This window comes from Hyperolius riggenbachi, chromosome 2 (genome assembly GCF_040937935.1).
Source record: "Hyperolius riggenbachi isolate aHypRig1 chromosome 2, aHypRig1.pri, whole genome shotgun sequence".
NCBI lineage: Eukaryota > Metazoa > Chordata > Amphibia > Anura > Hyperoliidae > Hyperolius > Hyperolius riggenbachi.
The window spans coordinates 135232561-135258799 of record NC_090647.1 but is presented as its reverse complement, the minus strand read 5'-3'; the positions used below and the strand labels follow the sequence as shown (position 1 = coordinate 135258799).

The following is a 26239-nucleotide window of genomic DNA, read 5'->3' as shown; positions in this document are numbered from 1 at the left end:
CAGTTTATGAGGTGTCTGATGCAAGCAAAGCCGGGCAGGATGATTATGATGATGACGATGATACGGATGTCACGTGGGATCCTAAGAAACAAGATGACTAAGGGGACAGTTCAGAGGAGGAGTCAGAGAGGAGTAGGAGGAGATAAGTTCCTGAAAGAAGCAGGGGGAGCTCGTCATCAGAAACAGCTGGTGGCAGTGTCCGGTGCCATGTATCGCCACCTATGTACAGCCAGCCAACATGCCCTTCAACGTCAGCTGCTGATGCCAACATAGTGCCATCAGCCCAGGGGAGCTTTGACAATGTTTTAGTGTGTCTGCCTTAGATCAGAGCAATGCCATCTGTTCTCTCTGCCTCCAAAAATTGAGCCATGGAAAGGCCAACAGCCATGTAGGGACAAAAATACAGGAAGGATATAGTGTGGTGAGTGCACTCAATAAAAAAAGCCGTGAACCATGTACAAAAAAGATGGTGCAACATCCAGAGTCAAAATAGAAAGTCCTTTCAATAATAGCAAGAGAATTAAAGCAATCCAGGAGCAACCCATCAAATGTAAAACTTGAACTTTTAATTAACTTCTTTGTAAAAAAGCATTCAATGGTAACACACGGCTAAAATACAAAAAATGATACTTAGCAGGCCAATGCAGGTGATAGAGGTGCGGAGGTGAAGTCGACGGCCGTTTCGCCCCACAATGAGGGCTTTCTCGAGACCGAACACCCCAACAGAATGGAGAGTGAGGCTATATAGCACAGATGCCCCCTCCCCCACCGCTGGGTGCGGCCGCATGATCCGCCCACCCTCACAGCCATAGCCAATGGTGTACGCTGCACCTCTCAGGTGTAAACACACTCACCTGAAAGAGAACCACCGGTCATAAGGCTTCCAGTAGGGAGGGAAGGCGGGTATCTACAATGATGCTTCCGGGCTGCGTCGCTCTAATCCTGAGTCCTGACGCCTTCAAAACAGGCCGCCGCTTTGCGCACTTCCGGTTCCTTCCGTAGTGGAACGCAACCGCGTTCCACCACCTCTCCCCATGCCCATGCACGTATCACCACCCCACACTATGCGCGCATAGGCATGTGTCACGCCGCATCACGTAATGCGGTGACTCAAAGCGTCCGACAGGTCGCATACAAAATACGTATACCACATGTGTGGCTGCAGCGACATCTAGCGGCTAAAAAACATATTGGCAGTGTACAATAGAGGAGGCACATCCGCGCCACAGCCCCACCCTCCATCTAGGGACATACTAAGAAAAAACGTCTAACACAAACATAACATACATTAAAACCAAAGCAATCATCGACAGAACCCAGTGTCAAGAACATGCATAGGCTGAACCAGGTATGAAGTAAACACTACAACCTAAGTACATAATGACTAAGAAGAAATTACCAACCATATCTATAACTACTAAGCATACCATCATGTGTCCAGGATTCCAGGGGGGCCTCCCAAGGGGAAATATTTATAAGTGAAAAATATATATATTCCAAAAAAGAACAAAAGTCCCTTAATAAAGGGGAAGACCTCCTCAGGGATACCAGAGCACTTGTATGGATGCATATATACCTGTAAAAAAAGGGACAGTTTGATAAAATCCAGCCATTTATATTATTTGAGGGTGTCTCAAAATGTGACTAACCACAGGGATACCAATCTCCCTGGGAAACCGTCACCAATTGTCCTTGACAACCCCTCATACATCCCAATAATACATCCATATTCCTCAAGGTTGAACTATAATAAACAGCAGACTCAATATGTGACCCGAGGGTCGAACCCAGCACCTGGGTCCCACCATCAGTAAATATCATTGTGCTGCATTAGGGGACATTTCCTCACTTAAGACAGGACAGAGCATAATGGATAGAACCACACATCACAGTAATATACAATAATATACAATAATATGCATAGCTATTTATCAGGTCGCCTCAAAAAGAGACACCCCTGTGGGAAAAACCCCCAAGGTTCTCAGTTATCACTGTGCCACCTGTTACAAAAAAAATAGCCATATCTAGTTTATCATTAAAGCCCATGGGACCCTCTGTTTGTAACCTCATTATCCACTTACTCTCAATCTGTAGTAGTAGCCTATCCTGGTCTACGCCCCTCCTGGGGTTCGCTACCACTTTATCTACCCCAAAGAATCTCAGACAATTTGCATCAGCATTAGGTTTTTCCCTGACATGGTCAATCAGCCTCTTAGCTCCCCTCCCATTCCCAATGGATTTGTAAAGTTCCGAGAACCTCTCCTTCATGGCCCTCGTAGTTTTCCCTATGTAGATTAAATTGCACGGGCAGCATATTGCATACACAACCATTTCAGTTGAACAGTTGAAAAAATATCGACTTTTGTACCATCTATTCATATGCATAAAGCCTCTTCCCCTCCTCACATATCTGCAGTAAATACATTTGGTGCAGGGGTGTGTGCCCACAACCCTAGATTGATTTAACCAGGTTCTTCTCTGTGGGGACTTGAACTCGCTCTGAACGAGTTTGTCCCGTAAATTTCTACACCTAGTGAATGATATGCAGGGGGGTTCCACACATTTCTCTCTCAACATAGGGTCTGTCTGTAACAGGCCCCAGTTCCTCCTAATGGAATCTGCAATAACGTTTCCCATACATGAATGCGAGAAGTGCATAAAAAAACTGTTCCTCTTCTTTTTCCGACCGGGCTGTAAGAGAGCTGATCTATCTACCCCATGTACCCGGTTGATGGCAGTTCTCAACACACATTCATCATAGCCCCTCTGAGCAAACCTATCCTTAACCTCAGTTATCTGTTTTATGCCTTCCAATGGGTTTGAGTTGTTTCGCTTCATCCGCACCATCTGACTATAGGGTAGACTATCTTTTAGTTTCTTAGGGTGAAAACTTTCACCATGCAGGACCATGTCCGAAGCTGTGCTTTTTCTGAAAGTCTTCATGGATATTTGATTATTAATGATTTCAATTTTAAGGTCCAGAAACTCCAAGCTGTTGCCCCCCCATGTTGAAGTAAGGTGGAGATTGACACTATTCTGATTGAGGGCAGATATCCAATCCTCAAACTCATTTCGCTTCCCCGCCCATATTATCAGGATGTCATCAATGTATCTGGCCCAGAGGCGGACCTGAGTGGAAACTCCCCCTCTCCCGGAAAAAACCTGATCCAGCTCCCAGCGACCCATGAAGAGGTTGGCATAGGTGGGGGCCACAGGGGTCCCCATCGCAGTGCCAACCTCCTGATGGTACCACCGGCCGTCGAAGAGGAAGGAGTTACCAGTCAGGACCGCCTCCAGGCCAGCCAAGACAAACTTATTCTCTTCTGACTTTTCCCCCAACAGGGGCAAAAACGACAGTACGGCCTCCAGACCATCCTTATGATGTATCCTACTATAGAGGGAGGTAACATCCACACTGGCCAACTGGAAGTCTTCCTCCCATTCCACCTCCTGGAGTCGGAGAAGTACTTGTGTTGAATCGAGGGTAAAGGATGGTAGGGCCTCCACCAGCGGTCTCAATTTATAATCCAGAAATTGTGATAATCTTTCAAACACCGAGCCAATGGCCGAACAAATCGGGCGGCCCGGTGGACAAGATATATTCTAATGTACTTTTGGTATACAATACCATATTGGCCTTCTGGGATTGGACGGAATTAATTTGTTAGCAGAGTTCCAACTCATCACACCTTCTTCCACTGCCTCTCTCAGGATAGCTTTTAATTCACCAAGATATCTCTCTGTTGGATCACTTCTAAGTTTGCTATATGTTATGCCATCTTCCAGTTGACTCATGCACTCCCTTATGTACATGGATATCGGCCAGAGGACAATATTGCCCCCTTTATCCGACGGCTTTATAACTACCTCCCTCTGCCCCTTCAACCATTTCAGTGCCCTCTTCTCCTCCTCAGTGAGGTTTGGCTGTGCTTTAGGGTAAACTAATGCCTTGACATCCTGTTTTACTCTATCATAGAAAATTTCCAATGCAGACCCTGGGGACAGCTGGGGGTTGAACCTGGATTTTGGTCCAATGTGCAATGGGACCTCTAGCCCTTTCTGGGACCATACTTCCTTTTCCAGTCCTTCAATTTCACATAGATCCCTGATCCAACCTTGTTCTTCAGTGGAGAAATCCTCACTCAAAATCATAGGGATAGCAATGCTTGGGGGGGTGCTGGGTCTTTGTATAGACCTAATTTCTTCTGAGATTCAAAGTGTCTATAACACGCCATCTTGCGCACATTTTTAAACCATTCGATTTCAAATTCTACTTCGTCAAATTCTGCACTGGGACAAAAGTTAGTTCAGACCCTTCTTCAGAAGTGAGATACATGATTCATTTAACTGTAACTCAGATAAGTTGATGATATCTAAAATCTGTTGTTGTGGCGTCTCTGCGACCGTCTCACCTCCTTCTGATCCCATGTGATCTGATTCTTTTTCAAGATGCCTTTGCCCCTTTCTCTGCCTATTTGGTCTTCTGCGCCCCCTGCTGCGCCTTGTGGGTTTCCGTCCCCCAAAGGGGTGTCCTCATCAGAACCTGACCTGTCATCCGGACTGGTGGTCGGACTGCCGTACCAGGCAGATTGGGGAGAGCTATCCCCCGACTCGGGACTAGGCTTCTTTGGATGCTTCTTGGAATTCTCTGGGTCTTTGGGGTTTCTTGGGTTTTTGGGTTTTTTGGGGTTGCCCCCCAGATTGCCCCTAGGTGGGTGTCTCGGATGCACCCTTGGGGTATACCATTTCCCCCCTCTTGGTCGGTAGCCCACATCATCTTTGTTCCGCCAGTCAAAAGCTCGTTTTAATTCATAGTCCATCTTGTCCCTCAAGAATTTATCATTTTTTTCTTTTTTGACTTGCTCCTGGGTATTCACGGGCTGCTGTTTAAAAGGTTCCAAGCACTTTTCCAAGTGTGACTCATCAGATTTAGACACAATGGCTGCTTTCAATTGAGTTATTTCCTCTTCGATTTCCTCATAATTAAGCTGGTTTTCCTCCAAAACTACTTCTTGAAACTTCAGCGTGAACTCTTGCATGAGTTTCTCACACTTTACCCTCGATGATTGTCTGACCCTAGCCTGGGCCAGTTTTTTTATAATTCGTATGCCCCTTGGGGCCCTCCGCACCTCTATATACTGTTTGAGGAAGACAATTGTCCAGTATTTCCTTATTTCTTTTTCTAAAGCACGCAATAGTTTCCTTTCTAGAACAGGCAGGCTGAATGTCGACCAAGCCAAATCCATTTTCTTCTCAAACAATGGTGCTGTGTCTTTCCTTCCTTCTATAAGTGCTGCATGTGCCATTTTATATCAGCTTTAGAACAGCCTCTACTATCTTGGTGCAACTTCAAGCCACTGTGAATGAACAGTACATATTGATTCAAAAATACAGGAAGGATATAGTGTGGCGAGTGCACTCAATAAAAAAAGCCGTGAACCATGTACAAAAAAGATGGTGCAACATCCAGAGTCAAAATAGAAAGTCCTTTCAATAATAGCAAGAGAATTAAAGCAATCCAGGAGCAACCCATCAAATGTAAAACTTGAACTTTTAATTAACTTCTTTGTAAAAAAGCATTCAATGGTAACACACGGCTAAAATACAAAAAATGATACTTAGCAGGCCAATGCAGGTGATAGAGGTGCGGAGGTGAAGTCGACGGCCGTTTCGCCCCACAATGAGGGCTTTCTCGAGACCGAACACCCCAACAGAATGGAGAGTGAGGCTATATAGCACAGATGCCCCCTCCCCCACTGCTGGGTGCGGCCGCATGATCCGCCCACCCTCACAGCCATAGCCAATGGTGTACGCTGCACCTCTCAGGTGTAAACACACTCACCTGAAAGAGAACCGCCGGTCATAAGGCTTCCAATAGGGAGGGAAGGCGGGTATCTACAATGATGCTTCCGGGCTGCGTCGCTCTACTCCTGTTCACGCTACATGTGTGTGACAGGTGCACATTTGTAATATCCATCACTGCATATACCTACCTGTTGTTCAGTGCACCCACCTACATACGTGAGCGCACGCAGTGTGATATGTAATACCACCAGTCACTGTACCTGTTCATGGTACGTGTGTGTGACAGGTGCACATTTGTAATACCCATCACTGCATATACTTACCTGTTGTTCAGTGCACCTACCTACCTAGATGAGTGCACGCAGTGTGATATACCACTCCGTGCACACCTGTTAACTGCACCTGTGTGACGGCACATTGTATTAGTCAAGTCAGTGCATACCTTTCACTTAATCCCCCCGATATGGACAAAACAGGTAGAGGCAGAGGCAGACCCAGAGTAAGGCCACCTGGCAGGTCTGTTCGAGGTTATTATTATTATTATTGATTTATAAAGCGCCAACATATTCTGTGGCACTGTACAAAGTAAGAAACAAACATGGGGTACATACATTGAACAAACATGGGGTACATACAAAATACAGACAATGGTGTACACTAATATACAAGAAACATAATTAGTGACAAAATACAAAAAATTATACAGCATACAGAATACAAAATACAGAAGTGGTAAGGACAGTGATAAAAGTAACATGATGAATAAAATGTATAATGATTTCCAAGACACAAAAGGGGGAGAGAGCCCTGCCCTTGCGATCTTCCAATCTAAAGATTGTTGTGCTGATGTGATTTCGTGCGGCCCTGGACCAAAGTACAGTGCTCAGAAGAAGGCACGTGCCATTAACTCCCAAGATTGTCAGGACGTGGTTGACTTTTTAACACAGAACACCTCATCTTCCGCATCCACCAGCGCTACTACTAGCACCACATCTGTTCCATTTGACAGTTCGCAGGAGTTATTTGGTGGGAAAATCACTGATTCACAGCCACTACTGTTACAACAAGATGAAGGCGCTAAGCAAGTTACACCACCTCATATGTCTGAGTTACGTGACACTATGGACATGAGGAGGATGATGAAGTACCTGCTGTTGGTGCAGTTTATGAGGTGTCTGATGCAAGCAAAGCTGGGCAGGATGATTATGATGATGACTATGATACGGATGTCACGTGGGATCCTAAGAAACAAGATGACCAAGGGGACAGTTCAGAGGAGGAGTCAGAGAGGAGTGGGAGGAGATGAGTTCCTGAAAGAAGCAGGGGGAGCTCGTCATCAGAAACAGCTGGTGGCAGTGTCCGGTGCCATGTATCGCCACCTATGTACAGCCAGCCAACATGCCCTTCAACATCAGCTGCTGATGCCACCATAGTGCCATCACCCCAGGGGAGCTCAGCGGTTTGGAAATGTTTTAGTGTGTCTGCCTTAGATCAGAGCAATGCCATCTGTTCTCTCTGCCTCCAAAAATTGAGCCATGGAAAGGCCAACAGCCATGTAGGGACAACTGCCTTACGATGGAGAAAAGGCACAAACAGCAATGAGAAGAGCACCAGAGGAAAAGCAGCACACAAAAGAAAAGCCACCCTCCTTCTCCTCTCCCTCCTTCAGGTGCATCATCTTCAGCCTCTTTCTCCCTTGCACTTTCACAATCACAGCCACCCTTTTCCACTCCGTCTCTCACCTTGAGTGGTTCCTGCTCCTCTGCCCGCAGCAGCAGTCAGGTGTCCGTGAGGGAAACCTTTGAGAGGAAGAAGCCAATTTCTGGCAGTCACCCCCTTGCCCGGCATCTGACAGCTGGCTTGGCGGACCTGTTAGCTCGCCAGCTGTTAACATACCAGCTGGTGGACTCTGAGGCCTTCCATAAATTTGTGGCCATTGGAACACCGCAGTGGAAGATGCCAGGCCGCAATTATTTCTCTAAAAAGGCTATACCCAAACTGTACCGTGAAGTTGAGAGGCAAGTGGTGTCATCTCTGGCACACAGCGTTAGGTCAAGGGTCCATCTGACCATGGAAGCAGGGAGTACGTGGCTGTGCAGCGGACCAACTTGTGACACCTCCACAGCTTGCAGGCAGGCCTCCTGCCACCTCCTCTCCTCCTGCTACATCCTCTTTGCTGTCGTCATCCTCCTCCTCCTTGGCTGAGTGGCAGTTCAACTCTACTGGTGCTGCGATCTCCTCTCCAGCTACACAGCCCCAGCTCCCCAGGGCCTATGCTGCATGCCAGGTACGACGATGTCACACCATCTTAGACATGTCTTGCCTCAAAGCGGAGAATCACACTGGAGCAGCTCTCCTGGCTGCTCTTAACAAACAGGTGTATCAGTGGTTGACCCCACACCAACTGGAGATCGGCAACGTGGTGTGTGATAACGGCAGCAATCTCATTTCTGCTTTGAATTTGGGAAAGTTGGCACATGTACCCTGCATGGCACATGTGCTGAATCTCATAATTCAGAGATGTGTGTTGAAGTACCCAGGCTTACAGGACGTCCTGAAGCAGGTCAGCGAGTTGTGTGGGCATTTTAGGCAGTCTTACACGGCCATGGCACACTTTGCCGATATTCAGCAGAGAAACAACTTGCGGTGAGACGCCTGATTTGCGATAGCCCGACTCGCTGGAATTTGACCCTCCTTATGTTCTCTCGCCTGCTACAACAGGAAAAAGCCATCACCCAGTATCTCTACAACTACAGTAGAAGGACACACTCTGGGGAGATGGGGATGTTCTGGCCCAAGAACTGGACAGTCTTGCGAAATGCTTGCAGGCTCATGCGGCCGTTTGAGGAGGTGACCAACCTTGTGAGTCGCAGTGAAGGCGCCATCAGTGACTTGATCCTGTACGCTTTCTTCCTGGAGCGTGCAGTGCGTAGAGTGGTGGATCAAGCTGTGGAGGAGCGTGAACAGGAACAGGAGGAAGAGTTGTGGGATCAATTCTCATCAGAACAAGATGTTTCCTCAACACCTGCGGCAGCACAGAGGGGGGAGGAGGGGGAGGGGGAGGAGGAAGAGTCGTGTGGGGAAGAGGAGTCAGACTCGGATGATGAGAAGGGTGTTTGTTTTTTTTTGGAGGAGGAGGAGGCAGCGGCAGAAGGACAACCGCAGCAGGCATCGCAGGGGCTTGTGCTGCTCAACATTCCCATGGTATTATTCGTGGCTGGAGGGAGGAGGAGAACTTACCTGATGTCACTGAGAAAGAGCAAGAGGAGATGGATAGTACGTCTGGAGCTAAATTTGTGCAGATGGCATCTTTCATGCTGTCCAGCCTGTTGAGGGACCCCCATATAAAAAACTCACGGAAAATGAGCTGTACTGGGTGGCCACGCTACTAGACCCTCGGTATAGGCACAAAGTGGCGGAGATGTTTCCAAATCACATGAAGGCAGAAAGGATGCAGTACTTGCAGAACAAGCTGGCAACTATGCTTTACAATGCGTTTAAGGGTGATGTCACAGCACAATGCAATAAAGGTACCACTGCCAGTAATCCTTCTCCCATGTCCACGCAGGCATGGACAGGACGCTCCAGCGATCTCATGGTGATGTCGGACATGCGGACATTCTTTAGTCTAATGCCTCATCTTAGCACTTCCGGATCTACCCTCCACCTGGTCTTAAGTGTGGATGTAGACACTGTGAGCAGCAATGAACCCTTGGACTACTGGGTGCGCAGGCTTGACCTGTGGCCAGAGCTGTCCCAATTTTCCATCCAACTTCTGTTTTGCCCTGCTTCAAGCGTCCTGTCAGAAAGGACCTTCAGCGCAGCTGGAGGCGTTGTCACTGAGAAGAGAAGTCGCCTAAGTCACAAAAGTGTTCAGTACCTCACCTTTATCAAAATGAACGAGGCATGGATCCCGGAGGGCTACTGCCCGCCCGAAGACTAAGTCAGTCCCCGCACACAGCATCTCTGCCTGCACGCCGTTAGACTGCCTGCCCCATGACTAAGTCGGTCCCCACACAGCATATCTGCCCGCAGGCCGCTTGACTGCCTTCTCCGCCACCACCAACAGGGTCCAGGACACCAGGCGGATTCCTGAATTTTTAAGGCCGCTAGCAGCGGCCGCTATAATAGTTTTTCTGGTGCGTGTACATGCCTGCCTAATTTTTCTGGCTGCACTGCAGCTGCAACAACAAAACAAAAGGCATGTACATGTGTCTACTCCCCTTCGTGATCATTACCTTGCCGCAGTGAAGGGGCTTAGGTATCACAATGAAGCAATGACCGACGGCTATACGATTGTCTCGGGGGGGGGGGGACACCCAAGATAATAAGGCCGTTGCTTCATTGTGGACAGACCAAATTTGATCAGCTGGTCAGTCACTGTTGTTCTATCATTGAGCTACCACAGCCCGGCGACCATATGGGCTTGAAAACCACCACGGCCTGCACTCTGGCCATGGTACGCACCAGTCCAGCACGGCCGTCACTACACAAACAGCTGTTTGCGGTGCGTTATACAGTGAGCTTAGTGTGTCAGTGTGAAGCAGTACTCTAATTACATTCCCTGATTGATGTATACACATGCAAGATGTTTTAAAGCACTTTAGGCCTCCAATTTAGCATGCAATCTGATTTCTGCCCTTAAAACGCTGCTTTGCATCAAATCCAGATTTTTCCCGGGACTTTTGGAGACTATCCCACTCATCCATGCCCCCCTCCAGGTGTTAGACCCCTTGAAACATCTTTTCCATCACTTTTGTGGCCAGCATACATGTTTCTAGTTTTCAAAGTTCGCATCCCCATTGAAGTCTATTGCGGTTCGTGAAAGTTCGCGTGAATTGAACTTTTGTGGAAGTTCGCGTTTGAGGTTCGCAAACCGAAAATCGGAGGTTCGAGCCATCTCTAACTCTTAGATGTCCATGCAAAAAAGGGTTATTCAGCACTAATAACCTGTATTTTTCTTTCAATTCAGGTCAACTTATGTGCCAGGAAAAAAAAATGATATTGCAGTCAGATAGGTTTACTTTTAGTAGTGAATCCAAATTATTTTATTTAGCTTCACGTATGAAAGTGAACTCCAGGCTAATTAAAAAGTAAGATACTGTTTTTAAATAAGGGTCCCCAGAAATCTGCTAAAAGCACCTTATTTCACCATGGGAGCTGACATTTTGTCCTGGTCAAGACCTATCCATCTAAGACTTGCCATGGAGGAGGAGTGCCCACTGCCCACACAGTGGAACAAAACTTCAACGTTGTCCCCAGGGGGTTGAGGCAATAGGCTGTAGCCATGAAGCCTTTGCTTGTCTGAAACTTTAATTTGTGTTAAAATATATGTCAATTTTAGATTGAAAAACTCTCCGGTAGAGTTAAAATCCAAATTAGTGAAATGAGTCAAATAACCTCCCGTAATGCTAGAATAATGCATTCATAGCCAGCGATTTGGTTCACAAATGTTAAATATGCAAATGTCCATGACTAGATAAATGGACTAGATAAATGTAAATTAGACTTTCTGCATATCACGTAAATCTGAAAGATGCATTTTTATTACTCTACAAAATGCTAAATTTTTAATAATAATATTGCCAGTGGGTGTTGATGTTGTATCACTTTCTGAAGTTACTATCTGATCTTACCTTGGCTAGGAAAAATCTACTTTTCTGCATTTAAAGCAAACCTATTAAATACAAATTATATGCAAACCTGGATGTAGTGTATATAAATTAAAAAAACAAATGTTCTTTTATTTATGGAGTCTCGGTCACAAATAGGCATAGGTGAAAATATGAATCTCCATTCTTAAATGTACCTGAGATGATAGATTTTTAAGCATTTATACTTACCTGGGGCTTCCTCCAGCCCCCTGTAGGCTGTGGGCTTCCTTGCTGTCTTCCTGGGCTGTTCTCCTGCAGTCTTCTCTGGGAAATTTCCTCGTTGCGGTCAGTCATGCATGACTGCACACGCGCAGTTCCGGACACATGCACCCCCTGATCGCGTTTCCCTGGCTGGGAGAATTCTGCACATGCACAGTTCATGAGTGTAACTGCCCAGGCTCAGCAGGCTCCCAAGGATGTTGTGCATGCTCAGTAGACAGTGTCTACGGGAACATATTATGAAAGAATGGAATGGCCCAAGAGGATGCCAAAAATGAGAGAGACCATGGTCTAGGGGGGCTGGAGGAAGCCCCAGGTAAGTATAAATGCTTGGGCTTTAATTATCTCAAGTCCCATGTTTGTTATAGATACCTGTCTATAACTCCTGATTAACTATGGACACCTATTGGATTGCAAACTGGAAGAGCAATATGGGGATATGCATCTGGGCTTTCTTTTCTTTACTAAAGATGATCCTCAGCCTGCTGTGTATCTGCACTTAACCCATTCAAATGGCAGTGGATGGAATTCTCTTTTATATTTTTAACATCAGTGGATTGAGACTGCAATATTTTATACCCACCACATGATGGCGACCTGCCCCTCTTTCAGAGCTAAAGGAAATGGACAGAGGGCTGCGGTGGGAGGAGGAAGAGGAGGACAAAGGGGGAGAGAACAAAGGAGCAAGGCTGGAGACACATGGTCTCTCTCTGTCCCAGCCTTTGCATAAGGGATCTGTGTGTGTGTCAGAGGAATGGGCAGAATGTGCCAATGAAACTGATCACCAACCGATGCCTTGAAGCAAGGATAGCAGGAAGACTGACAGTTGGATCCGAACCAAGCCACCGGCAACCCAGACAGAAAGAGTTGTCTCATCCAGACCAGAGGACCTGCCGTTCCTGAGTGTTGCTTACTGCAGCAACGAGACAGATGAGAGGCCTGTGGCCACTGTACTTTGAGTTTAATTGTGCCTTCACCTGGGGAGAGAGAAAGGGCCCCTTCCACTCTCATCTCAGAGTCCTTTCGAAAGCTGGCCGTGCCATGTGGATTACAAATACCTTCCCATGAAGGTTTGAGTGCTCCAACTGTAACTGAAATTGGCCCCATCGCTAGCAGACTTTGTAGCAGCTTCACCACTTGCCAGTGGTTAGTCAGGGTTTAAAATGTTTTAGCTAAGCTCAGAAGCTAGTTGCACCTGCTCTCTTATTTGTTTGAATTGCATATCACTGTTTGCCTGTTTGATTGCTAAAATTTGTACAGCAGCGTTGTCTCTCTCTCACCCAGTGCATTATGGGGCAGAAACTCGGGTGGATAGGGAAACAAACGCTATTTATAATTGTCGCACTATTGAACTGCTGTTTCTGTTTCACTAACCCACTGTCACTAAGCTGTTGCTTTTATTTGATGCCTTTGTACCCCTATACCATTGTGAATTCTGTTTTACCCACACCCTTCCACAGGGCATCTTGTGTGCCCTAATAAAACCCCTTATAGTTATTGGAGTATCAGAGTATTAAAGGGTCCTTTCACAGGACGGGTCATTACTGGAGACAGTAGGAGAATCCAACTCATTCAGCAGCTCCCGCGGGAGTCATTGCTACATATTGTTATAATAGTGAAGTTTTTGAAGAGGGTGAACTGGAGGGGAAAGCAGCTAGGGATCGCTCCCCCCCCCCCTCACCTGGGTCCCCCATCGCCGCTTCCCTTCAGCTATTTGAGCAAAATTTGTTAAAATTTGTTAAAATGTATAGGCAGCAAGCAGGGAAGTGTACCTTCTTTCCTTGCATTCCACCGCTCGCCGCTTGACTTCCTGCAATCTCGCCCTCCATACTTCGGAAGGCGGCATTGCAGGAAATTATGCAGAGATTCCCTGCTCGCTGCCTATACATTTTAACAACTTTTGCTTAAATAGTTGGAGGGGAGCGGGGATGGGGGACCCAGGTGAGGGGGAGGGGCGACCCCCTCCCCGCCGACCGCTGCCACCCCCTGTCCTGGCTGCTACCCCCTCCCGCATGGCGGTCCCCTCCCCACCCACAGGCTGGGACACAGAAAATGGATCTGTTTCTGTGTCCAATGCTGCCTATGTAGAGGGCGATCCATTTTACTATTTAGTTTCACGACCCCTGTGTATCCGGATCCATGTGCGGTCCGTGAAAATGCAAATCCGGACCCTTCTTTCAGTTTTTCAAAACAGATCCCCCTGAATGCAGATGGATTCTTTTTTTAGTGATTCTATTTTTAACATTGGTATCCATGGCTCCGGTTTTGGGCCAAAAACCGGAGCCACAGATACGTTTTTTGAACAAGTGTTAACCTACTTCTACCAATATTATGTTCCCCCCACAAGTCAATCCTCTTTCCACCAGCTTACTTACCTTTGTGTTGAAGTAATCTTTGTAGAGGCATCATTCTACCTGTGATTCTTTATGTAATGCTCATATATTTCATAACCATAGCAGCAATCATGCATAAACAATGTACCCCCGGCTCCTATTCAACTTGAATTCTGTGTCTCAAATGCTGCCTGCCACAGGTAAAGTTTCTACCCTCCCATTTCATCTGTTCCAAACATATCGCTCCACCACATTGCTGTATGTATCCCGCCACCAAATTATTGTTTGTATTATCACCTTTCTCTATTTTCACCTTACCATTCTACAGTTGACAAAACATGTGACAATTTTTACTGTAATAGCAGCTCCTGCCCTCCATGTCCACCACCTCCAATGATCGAATTTAGGCAAGAGCTATTCTCTTCCATTTCCAACCACCCGGTGTAGGTATGAGGTTCACTCTTCCATGTCTACCACCTCCTTTAGTCCCTTAGTCAGCATCTACCCCTTCCATGTTCAGACCTCTCTCTTGGGCAACAGCTCCCCTTTGCTATGGCCAATGTGGTCTTTGCAGAAATCTCGCCATGAAAACAGGGATATGTGTATGACCCCAGCCCACTTGCCCTCTAAGACCCGGAACCACCAGATTTTTTTTTTGTAGGGAGGGAGATCGAACTGACCTTAAAGAAATCCTATAATAAAAAATACCCCTCTGGGGGATACTTACCTTGGGAGGGGGAACCCTCCGGATCCTAACGAAGCTTCCCCCATCCTCCTGTGTCCCTACATTAAGTGCCCAGGTCCCCCAAAGTGTGGTGATGTAAATATTTACCTCTCCCGCGATCCTGCACAGGCGTACTAGCGGCTTTTCTTTTGGGTAAGGCGGAAATAGTAGAACCCGATCGATCTACTCTACTGCACAGGTGTGAGTCCTTTTGCCCCTGTGCAGTAGAACGGATGCAATCGGGCTAGGTGGAAATAGCCACTACTGTGCCTGCGCTGGATCCCGGAGAGGTAATTACATGATCCCTTGTCAGGCTTATCGGGGGAGGATTGCGGGAGGCTTCGGGGGAGCCAGCGTTGGATTAACTGCAGCTACAGGGGACTGGGAAGCCTCATTGGGACCCTGAGGCTTCCCCCTCCCAAGGTATGTACCCCCCAGGGGAGGTTTTTCGGATACAGGTTCTCTTTAAATCCCTCCACACACAAAAAGTCTCTGGGAAGTACAAAAGTACTTAGTACTCTGTTAAAACAAAGATTGCATGCTATTGTTTTTATGTGTCTAAAAAGAAATGCCCATAATGCATTACTTTAGTATAGTGGACAGAATACAAAAATTAATCCTTTTTTGCATTGTTAGCCTGGCATTCATCCAAAACTTCGGCACACATATACTGTAGCTTTTAATTTCACAGTCATTTAATACTTCCTGCAGGCAGCTTGGTCAGTGTGATGTATGGATTTGTTCCGATTCTAACAAAATAATACACCAAATAAGCACAAAACTTTGACAGTAAAGTCATTACTTAATTTTAAAAGTATTTTCTTAGACATTATATATGTAATAAAAAATTATTTTTAATTTCAGAAAGTGGAAAAGACATTTTGCACCTTAAAGGACAAATGTCGGTGAAAACAACTTTTTTTAAATGCTGTGTGTTAGGGCACACACTGCCACAAGTACTAGAAGCAATACCCTGTTTCCCTGCTATAAAATAATTCCAACCTAACTTCCTAACATTTCCAATTACAGAAAATGACAGCCTTGCTGGACTGGACCATTTTCCTGCACAAAGAGGTTGCTTTCAACTCCTCTGTCTATATTCTAGTAATAAGGTCCGTACACACGCCGGACTGGAGGCAACGACGGGTCCGTCGTCACCTCCCGCTCAGAATCGCTCAGAAACAGCCGTATCAGTCTGCAGACAGACTGTACACACGCCGGACTGTCACTGGAACGCCCACCCAGCGGGAGGTGACGACGGACCCGTCGTTGCCTCCAGTCCGGTGTGTGTACGGACCTTCAGCCTAGTACTGTGCAGAAATAATCTTATCCACGTAGTGGTAAAAGGTTGTTTTCAGCTATGTGTGTTTATTGGCTTCACTTATCGGACTGCTCCCAAAGCCATTATCAGTGTGTCTTTATCAGTGTATTATCCCAATCCCAGCTCAGGGCAGCCAGAGTTTTGAAAGTTATGCTGGGAATACACCATGAGATTTTTGGGCAGATAGACGGTTCCAGAGATCATTTCCAATGGGTCCGGTCTGTTTTTCTGATTGATTTCTCATAGAAGTGAAAAGAAATAGATCGGAAAATCGATCAGAAAATCGATCGGACAGTAAATCTACTGAAAAATCTCATTGTGTATTCTTAGCATTACAAGACATTCAGGCAGAAGTTTAACATTATATCACAAGCAGCCACCCAGTAAGTCAGGAGTGGTGTATTCATATCTCCCTTACTGCTAGTTACATTACAGCAATATTACACCAGCAGGCTCCTCTGTTACCTCTTCTGGTCAGCTGTTTTTCCTCCTCCTCAGACTCTCCTGCATGCTGTGAGGGGAACACAGTGAATGTGATTTTTGAGCATGTCTGATGAAGTCCAATTCTTTCACTTTGCTCTACATATTTAATCCTTTTCCACGACAGTAAAAATATGTGAAATGTTGTGACTACTGAGGAATAAAATGAGGAGCTGATAGCAACTCCCCTTCCCCCTGCAGGAAATGGTTCAGTCACAAAGGAGATGCTTTTGTGAGCTGTGGGAGGGAGTGAAGGATGATTTTACAGTTTACCAGGGCCGGATTTGTACTTTTTACCACCCAAGGCCCATTGTCATCAAGTGCCCCCCCCCCCCACCACCACCACCATTACCATTGTCCTCTTTACTTCTGCTCCTCCATACTTTTACAACATTTGGGGCAGGTCATGGGACATAGGCTCTCTGAGGGGTGTACGCAGGGCCGGCCCTAGACTTTTTGCCGCCTGAGGCAAATTTTTAACAAAATTGCCGCCGACGCCCCCCTCCTCCCCCCCCCCGTGGGGGGGGGGGGGGGGCGCCGAGCTAGAGGGGTAGCTGGCAGAACGGGGGTATTGGGCCTAGCGGCGGGGAGGGGGGTCGGACCCCCCCCTCCCTCGCCTGGGTCCCCCGTCCTCCGCTCCCCTCCAGCCTTAAATAGAAGCAGCCGCTATGTGTAAGAGGAACGGGCGGGGAGGACTCACCTCTTCCCAGCGTGCGCTCCACTGACGTCACTTCCTGCAGCGTTGCAGGAAGTGACGTCAGTGGAGCGCACGCTGGAACGAGGAAGAGGTGAGTCCTCCCCGCCCGTTCCTCTTACACATAGCGGCTGCTTCTATTTAAGGCTGGAGGGGAGCGGAGGACGGGGGACCCAGGCGAGGGAGGGGGGGGGTCCGACCCCCCTCCCCGCCGCTGGCCCAATGCCCCCGTCCTGCCAGCTACCCCTCCAGCGGCTCCCCGCACGCACGGACGGGCGGGTGCCGCCCCTGGAAATTTGCCGCCTGAGGCAAAAGTTTCACCCCGCCTCATGAGCGGGCCGGCCCTGGGTGTACGTATTGTACAGCCGCCAGTGAGTTGGGCGCAGGGCAAGCCACATAATGGTTCTACCTGCTGCCACTAAACTCCCCGGGCGTTAAATACTATTCTCCCTCAGAGGGAGATGTAATTTGGGGTCTGCAATCGCCGGAGCCCCAAATGACTCTTGCGCAGTGGGCGCACCATAGCACTAGTGCTATGACTGTGCCCAGCTTCGGCGCTCAAAGTAACCTGCTTCATTTGAGGGGGCGGCACTTCTCTCCTCCATCCCCAGGGCCCCTCCAGTGTTGCTCTGTAGCTGCAGCTCAGATAAAACTGCTGCAGCTCAGATAAAACTGCTGCAGCTCAGATAAAACTGCTGCAGCTCAGAGTAGCACAGTAGAGCAAGTTATTTTAAACGGATCCTGTAGGGAAAAAAAATCTGCCCGGGGGGTGCACTTTCCTCAGGAAGGGGAAGCCTCTAGGTCCTAATAAGGCTTCCGCTGCCCTACTCTGCAGCATGGATCCAGCACTGGCTCCTCAGGCAAAATGGACACCATAATATTTACACTGCGAGCCTTGTCCAGGCACAGTATCAGCTTCTTGCTCGGCAGAAATAGCCAAGCCTGATGTTGTCTGCTCTACTGCACAGGTGCAAGCCACCTGTGCAGTAGAGCGGACTGGATCAGGCTCGGCTATTTCCACCAAAGCCCAACCAGAAAGCAGCTACTGCACCTGCACATAGAGCATTGTTCAGGGTGACCAAGCGGTGGAAGCCATAGTGCGCCTGTGCAGACTTTCCAGGGGGCCAGTGCTAGATCGGGGGTGCTAAGGAGGACAAGGGAAGCCTCATTAGGATCCAGAGGCTTCCCCCGCCTGAGGTAAGTATCCCCCAGGGGCATTTTTTCACTACACCTCTCCTCTGCTCTTCACTGCAGCGGGAGCTATGCAGCAGCATACTTCTATACAACACCTGACATGCAAGAAGAACACCTGGGAGCTGTACAGAAGTATGCAGCTAAGGCCTGATTTACATTGGCACTAAAAAAAAAGGACTATTAGCAGACTGTGACGGAACGGATCCTAACTGATGCTAACGGATCCAATGTTAACCTATGGATCTGTACCCATTGCTCCGTTAAAATGGATCTGTTCCGACAAAACCAAAAACTTGGGTCTGCAACGATTTTACCGGATCGATGGACATGTCTTATTGACTGCACGCCAATGGCATGGATAAAAACCTGATATCTTTAAAAACGTTTCCCTTTTGGATGAATACATTTTTACGCGGAACAGTTTTTTTTATCTCGAGAGTAAACCGAGCCTTAGTATAAACCGAGACTTAGAGCTGACTAAAGTAAAAAGATTTTATACATACCTGGGGCTTCCTCCAGCCCCATCCACCTGGATCGCTCCCACACTGCTGTCCTCTGCTGCCTGCAGCTTTGGGAATCGAGTCCTGTTACTGACGTCATCGCAGCCAGCTATGCAGGAAAAGTGCGCCCTCTGCGTATCTCTCCAGCGGCTGCTGGAGAGATACGCAAACAGTGCACTTCTCCTACGCTAGACTGACTCCAACTGACGGAACAGCAGGGACCCGGTATCGGAGCTGAGGACATTGGCATAGGAGCGATCCAGGTGGATGGGGCTGGAGGAAGCCCTAGGTATGTATAAAATCTTTTTACTTTGTACACTGGTACATTTTAAAATACCTAGCTGCAATGAAGAGCAGAGGAGAGTTTAGATCAGACCTGCCACTGGAGAAGGTAGAATATCATGCTTTGTGCTGCTCTGAATGGAGGGAGAGCTGGAGAGGGTGTCAGTGGTAGGGGGTGTCAAACACTTTATTTTTCTGCAGCACTGTGCATTTGCACCAGGTGCATGTAGGGTTGCCACCTTTTGACGGAGAAAATACCGGCTTTGGGGTGTGGCCTAAAAGTGGGAGGGGTTTGTTACGACCCTTTTTAAAAAATAGCACAGGTAAAATTTAAAATTATAAAAAAAAAACACAAATGTTAAACTGTTAAAGTTTAAAGAACACCGGTAAGATTAAAAATTGCCTCGGGGAAGTCTCTAACTCCTAATGCATCAGAGTAACGTCTGCATCGTCAGAAGACGGAGCCGAAGTTGCTTAAAGGGGTTCTGTGGGGGTTTCTGAGGAGAAAAACTGCCACTAACCTGGGGCTTCTATCAGCCTCCTGCAGCGGTAATGTCCCACGCCGTCCTGCTCCCATCCGCCGTTCCCCGCAGCCGGCACCGGGCTATTATTCGTCTGTCACACAGACGAATAATGCCCGTTGCCGCACCTCCGCTCACGTCATCTGAGGCTTACTGCGCAGGCGCAGTACAACGGTTTCTTGTACTGCGCTTGCGCAGTAAGCTTCCGATGACGCAGGCGGAAGTGAGCGGGTGCGCGGCCACTGTAGCACAGCCGCAGGGTGATCCCATGCCGCGCTAGACCGGGGCCGGCGGCGGAGAACGGCAGATGGGAGGAGGACAGCGTGGGACATTACCGCTGCAGGGGGCTGATAGAAGCCCAAGGTAAGTGTCTGTTTTTCTCCTCAGAAACCCCTAACAGAACTCCTTTGCTTAAAAAACATAATAATTCGGCCTCCAGCTCCGTAAACACGTCTAAGTCCCACCCCGTCCTCCTGTGGTCTGCTGTTCAGCTGCGGTGAACTCAGTTACCAGCCTCAGTCGATGCCAGTCAGGGTCTACTGCGCACGCACAGACCTCCCACGCATGAACAGTAGACCTGGACTGACGTCACTGTGCCTGTTACCAGGGCTCATCGTGGCTGAATGGCAGACCGCGGGATGACGGGGTGGGACTTAGACGTGTTTATGGGGCGGGAGGAAGCCCAGGGTAAGTATCAGAGCTGTATTTTCCTTCCTCTGAGTCTTTTTAAGCATCAGAACACTGTAATATGTTGCAGAAGCTACCAGTGTTATAGAAATATATAAAAGGGTGGGTCATAACTATGGTGGGATTAGATTGTGAGCTCCTCTGAGGACAGTCAGTGACTTGACTATGTACTCTGTAAAGTGCTGCAGAAGATGTCAGTGCTATATAAATACATAATTATAATAATAATATGGTAGGACACTGGACTGTGACTATGGTAGAATTAGATTGTGAGCTCCTCTGAGGACAGTCAGTGACATGACTGTTGTACTCAGTAATGCGCTGCATAAGATGTCAGTGCTATATAAATACATAATAATAATAATAATAATAATAATATATGGTATGGCCTTGGAATATGACTATGGTAGGATTAGATTGTGAGCTTCTCTGAGGACAGTCAGCGACATGACTATGGTACTCAGTAATGCGCTGCATAAGATGTCAGTGCTATATAAATACATAATAATAATAATATATGGTAGGAAATTACACTATGACTATGGTAGGATTAGATTGTAAGCTCCTCTGAGGACAGTCAGTGACATGACTATGTACTCTGTACAGTACTGCAGGAGATGTCAGTGCTATATAAATACATAATAATATGGTAGGACATTAGACTATGACCATGGTAGGATTAGATTGTGAGCTCCTCTGTGGACAGTCAGTGACATTACTGCTTGATTTGTAAAGTGTTTAAAATATGTCAGTGCTATATAATTTAAATAAACGATAATAATTAAACGATAATATTTAGTCATTTAGAGTGAGCTGTTGTTAATTTCTTTTTTCGCAAAGGGGCATAGAGGGAGAATGAGAATAAGGAGGAGGGAGTGAGGAGGGTGGTAGATAGATAAAGAAACATTGCAGAGTGGACAGAGTAGAGGGTGGGGTGAAAGACGGTAAAGGCGGCTATACATAAGGCCGATCGAACATCTGATTTAATTATAATTGTTAATTATATAATAACATATGAAAATCGGTGCTGCTAAGAGCAAGCCCGATCGATGATGTGATCAATTTTGGGCTGAAATTAGTCGCATGTATCGATCACAAATGCTGAAAGATGTAGGGCTGGCATGCTCGATCAGATGCACAGTGGTAATGGCGTTCAATATCAGGATAAGGGCAGAAACCCCCTGAGCTGTCCCCCAATATAAAATGTGCCCCATGCAGTATACTTTACCTGTTGGTGTCCACCGCTGCCTCCAGGCTCCATCCTCATACATGCGCCCGACGTGGTTGCTGGCGTATACACGGGTGCATACGTGATGTCACACACATGCCCACGTATATATGCCGGCAATCACAAGAGGCGTGTACGAGGATGGAGCCCGGAGGCAGCAGTGGACACCAACAGGTAAAGTATACTGCATGGGGCACATTTTATATTGGTGGGGGGGGGGGGGGACATCAGCGAGGCGGCGCCGCAAGGCTGATTCCTGAGAGATTTCATACTGAAATCAATCTAGAATCGGCCTGTGGTGTAAGGGCAGCCGACAGATCTCTCTCTCAGAGAGAGATCTGTCTCTTGGTCTATCTGCCCATGTATGGGCACCTTAATAATAATAATAATAATAATAATATAAGGACTGTGTGGAAGAGAGAGGACGAGAGACATGAGAATGGGGAGAGAGATAGAGAAAAGGGGGACATTAGAAAGAGGGTAAGATAAGAAAGTAGAGGCACAATAGAGAGAGAGAGAGAGAGAGAGAGAGAGAGAGAGAGAGAGGTTGGGGGAGATGAATAACTGCAGGGTGATTTTTCACCAGGACTCCAGTCTTTACCTCTACCATTAGGCTGGTGGAACATACAGAGACAATAAGCTTCCATAAAAACATACTGCTGCGAGTAAGACATGAAAAAAGAGAGAGGGGGGGGGGGTGTCAGGGGCACACGGCAGAGATAACAGATCAAAGTCAGGCTAATAAACTGTTAATTGTCAGGCTTACACACAGCGCTGCCTCTGCTCAGCTGTAACCTTTACCTGTCTGCAGTATGTCACAGTCTCACCCTGACCCTGCTGTGTAGATCAGTTCCCTGCATGAGAGAGTCTGACTGTCACACATCTAAACTTGCCGCTCTGCAGCTGGAAAGCCAGGGGAGGAGCCTGTACTGTGCCTGCCTGAGGTGCGTGTCAGAGCCATTCAGATTGTGCAGCTGAATGAAGGCCCCCATGCCGCTGCAGGAGAAGTGCAGAGAGGATGGAGAGGGAGCCACAACGTCACATGACAGGTGACCTTACCGGGAAAACTCCTGAAGCCCCGCTGGCTCAGCACGGTACGAGCCTGCCCTCACTGTTCAGGGAAGAGAGACCAGTGAGCTCGACTCCCTCTCGGCTGGGCTCCTCCTTCTTCCCCAGAATCCTCACTGTGATTGGCTGGCAGTGCATAGCCAGCCAATCCAAGAACAGAGGAGGGAGAGCTGTCTAGGTTCAGGTTGCAGAGCTGGGAGCATGCTGCTAGGGCTGATTTTTCCGGCAGATGACGTGCCAGTGAAACTTTTATTCCGGCGCCGGCTTTTAAGTGTTTTTAACGGCTGGGCCGGCCAGATTCCGGCCGGGTGGCAACCCTAGGTGCATGTTATGTGATGTGAATGGCACACACATAACTGTCACTGAGCAATGTGCTGCCCTGTCAGCCTCCTCTCCTTCCCAGACAGCTTTATTTACTATTTCTTTCACTGAGGTTTGCACCTCTGCCCTGAGATTCCAGTCATCATTCCCAGCGGCACGGCAAAACCTCCCCAGCACTATTACTGAGAGGGAGTGCTGGGGAAGAGCAGAAGAGAGGTATACAGAAGATGCCCAGTGAAGGAGAATGTCAGGGAGACACAGTGCAAGAGAGAAGCAGGGAAGTGCAGCTCTCCACGTGCAGCCAGCATCAGAGCTTCTTAGAGGTAATAACTTACCGACATACTGATTTCACTTCCTCCATCATCTCCTGCATCCCCGCCCCTCTGAATTTCTGATAGGCAGGAGTAAAGAGGAGGGCGGGGATACAACAGGCTGCACTGTCTCCTCCTCCTCCATAGACTGATACTAAAAGGGGGGCGGAGGGAAGCATGATTGACAGCGGGAAGGGCTGCGATGATGCGGCCACTGCTTCAGGCTGTCAGAATAACAAAGCGATCGCTCTGTCCATATCTGTAGCAGCCCCTGCACACACAAACATACTACTGTGTTCAGAGTAGTGGCGGGCGGCTGCAGACAGACAAGTGACACTGGCCACTGCATCATTGTGAGGAATGGCATGCACGGCCATTGGTAACACTGCATGCCTGTTTAACCCGCCCCTTCCTTAGCTCCGCCCTAGTCCCAGGCCTGGGTGGCCTGCCCACAAATCCGGCCCTGAAGTTTACTCCAGAGACACAGAGTAGTGTGCAGAAATGAAGAGACCCCTAGCCAGAGCCGTTTTTTCCCAAAGGCATTCCAAGCCATCGCCTGTAGTGCCATTGGTCCTGGGGGCACCATACTGCAACCATCTACTCCATCTGTTTAAAAAAATGTCCTGCTTTGAGTTCCAAATAAAGTAAACTACAATAAAACAATTACCATTCATCCCTGACCTAGTTCATAGGTTCTCGGTGGTTAACCTCTTTAGACTTCAGGATGTGAATTTCACATCCTAAAAGGAGAAAAAACTATACATCGCGTAATACTGTTTGCAAAAGCATTCTACTCAAAATTCCCTGTGCAGTGTGAACCAAGTGCCGTCACTCGTGAACAAACAACCAAACAACCCTCAATCAGGGAGGCTCACCAGATTGTAGTCACCTCACTTTACAGGTAGGTCTCAGGCTTTACACTATGTTTCACCATGGAGCATCAGTGAATCATACCAGGTTCCAGTATAAATATCTTTTAATCTTCCACTAAACTTGAATAAAACATATAAAAAATTTATATTGCGCAGCATGAAGTACAAATATCTGCCAACATCCACGCTTCTCGCGCTACTATGCATTTACAAGATCCCAGAGGGTAGAGGGCATATCACAGCAGTATTCCCAGGGCTTAGACTCGCTCTTGCTTGGTTATTGGGCGGCGCTCTGCTCACCGAAATCCCACGCTAGTCCAGCTCCTTTCCGTGTACCGCCGCTACCTCTGTTGCGTAATTACGTCAGGTGTACTGGCTCTGCTCTACGCGTTTTATCATCCACCAGACTCATCATAGGCTATCGTTTGCCAGTACACCAGCCGCTATTTACTCATCCGTCCATCCCTAACCTCCCCGCCCATCCCGCGCTATGATAGGATAAAACTGTTGCCATATGCTATATACAATATATAGTAAGGACTTCATGGGTATTTAGTATAATGATATAGAGTAATTAATTAAAACATACAGGGAAATTACTCTGGTAGATGGATAATGAAATAGGATGGGTGCAGTTAGGAAAATCGTCACTAGATGGAGTACTACACTATAGGCAGATTTACTATGATTGCTTTAGTAATAGTGATAATATGAATAATCAGGTTTTGTAATAAAGTTTTAAGTTGTGGATATATATTTGTTTATACCATTTTATGGTTGTATATTTGTAATTTGATGTATATTGAATTTGCTGTAAGGTATATGACAGTGGCGATTCATATGGCAACAGTTTTATCCTATTGTTAGAATTTAAGTATACTTGAATTCTAGCCCTCATGTACTAAAGTCCTGCGAATCCCTGGATGGGGTTCTGCTTAGTTAAAATAGTAAGCAAACCTTCCTACAGGTGGTAGCCGTGTTTGTTTTTTGGGGAAAAGTGCAGAGGTAGTAGCTTTGCCAATTAGGTTCACCAATAGGACTTCCGGCAGAGCTGGTTGTGATAAATGAAGTCCTAGGTAAGTGAAGTAAAATGGGTAAGAACATTGCAAGCTTGCCTGCGAGTTGCAGCAGTGGGCAGGTGGTCCCTACTCAGTGCATACTGCGGTCAGCGTAGCGGCCGAAGTATGTACAGGGGGGGGGGGGGGGGGGGTGTAGAGGTCAGTGCTTCAAAAGGTGAGATCCGAGGGAAGCACATTGTAACAAGATAAGTACTTATGCTGTGGCACATAAAGTATCAAAAATCAAAAAGTTAACAAGGTTCAAAAGAGCTACACAGAAACAAGATCAATCATGATATACATTGATCAATCCAAGCTGTACAATTGAGATTGGAGCAGTAGGGCTAAACTCAAATCATTAATAAGAATTGATTTGGTTGGATTTCTGTTTCAGGAGTTTGTCGAATATGGAATCGAGAAAGCTGAATTACTGGCAGCATAGGCAGAGATGAAGATGTAATTCGGATGAGCAAAAGTTTCCAGCCAATCCTGCAGTGGAAAAGAACAAGTTTTCCAATATTGGACAGAGACTAAAGACACTGTCTGAGCAAAGCATAATCCAAAGTGCATATGTTTTTCTTTCCCCGAGGAGGTGCTTTAATAATGAAGAGTACCGTGCTAATGGTGATCATAGGTTGCCATATCGTCCTAGGAGACCGAGGAGAAGAGAAGACATTCTCATGTACAATGAGGGGTTAATGAGAACATAAGGCCCAAGCATGTTCATGTTTGGAGAAAAAGGTACCTATCCTTTTGCCCTATCCTCAGATTGGTCAGTACGGACCAAGTCGGGTAGGAGAAAAGGATCATTGGTGCCAGAGGGAAGGCAATTTCCTGGCAGGATGGTGGTAAAAGGTATGAAGGGTCAGGTGTGCTGGAAGAATGATATTAATGGAAGCTCAATGCTACTCCTGAATGTCATGCTCTCCCAGCTCAGACACCGATCCAAAGTCTGGTTAAAAGGTAC

At 47.2% G+C, this 26239-nt stretch overlaps 1 long non-coding RNA gene across 1 annotated transcript in view; it reads right to left on the bottom strand.

The window, feature by feature from the left end:
* LOC137544091 (uncharacterized) overlaps window positions 1-23426 on the bottom strand; it is a 115542-nt gene extending 92116 nt beyond the window's left edge. Inside the window, exons 1-2 of the long non-coding RNA XR_011025721.1 lie at window positions 23367-23426; window positions 16522-16567 (exon numbers count right to left, since the gene is read on the bottom strand). This is a non-coding gene — a long non-coding RNA (uncharacterized lncRNA). The remainder of the gene's footprint in view (window positions 1-16521; window positions 16568-23366) is intronic.
* Between the last annotated feature and the right edge of the window lie 2813 nt (window positions 23427-26239).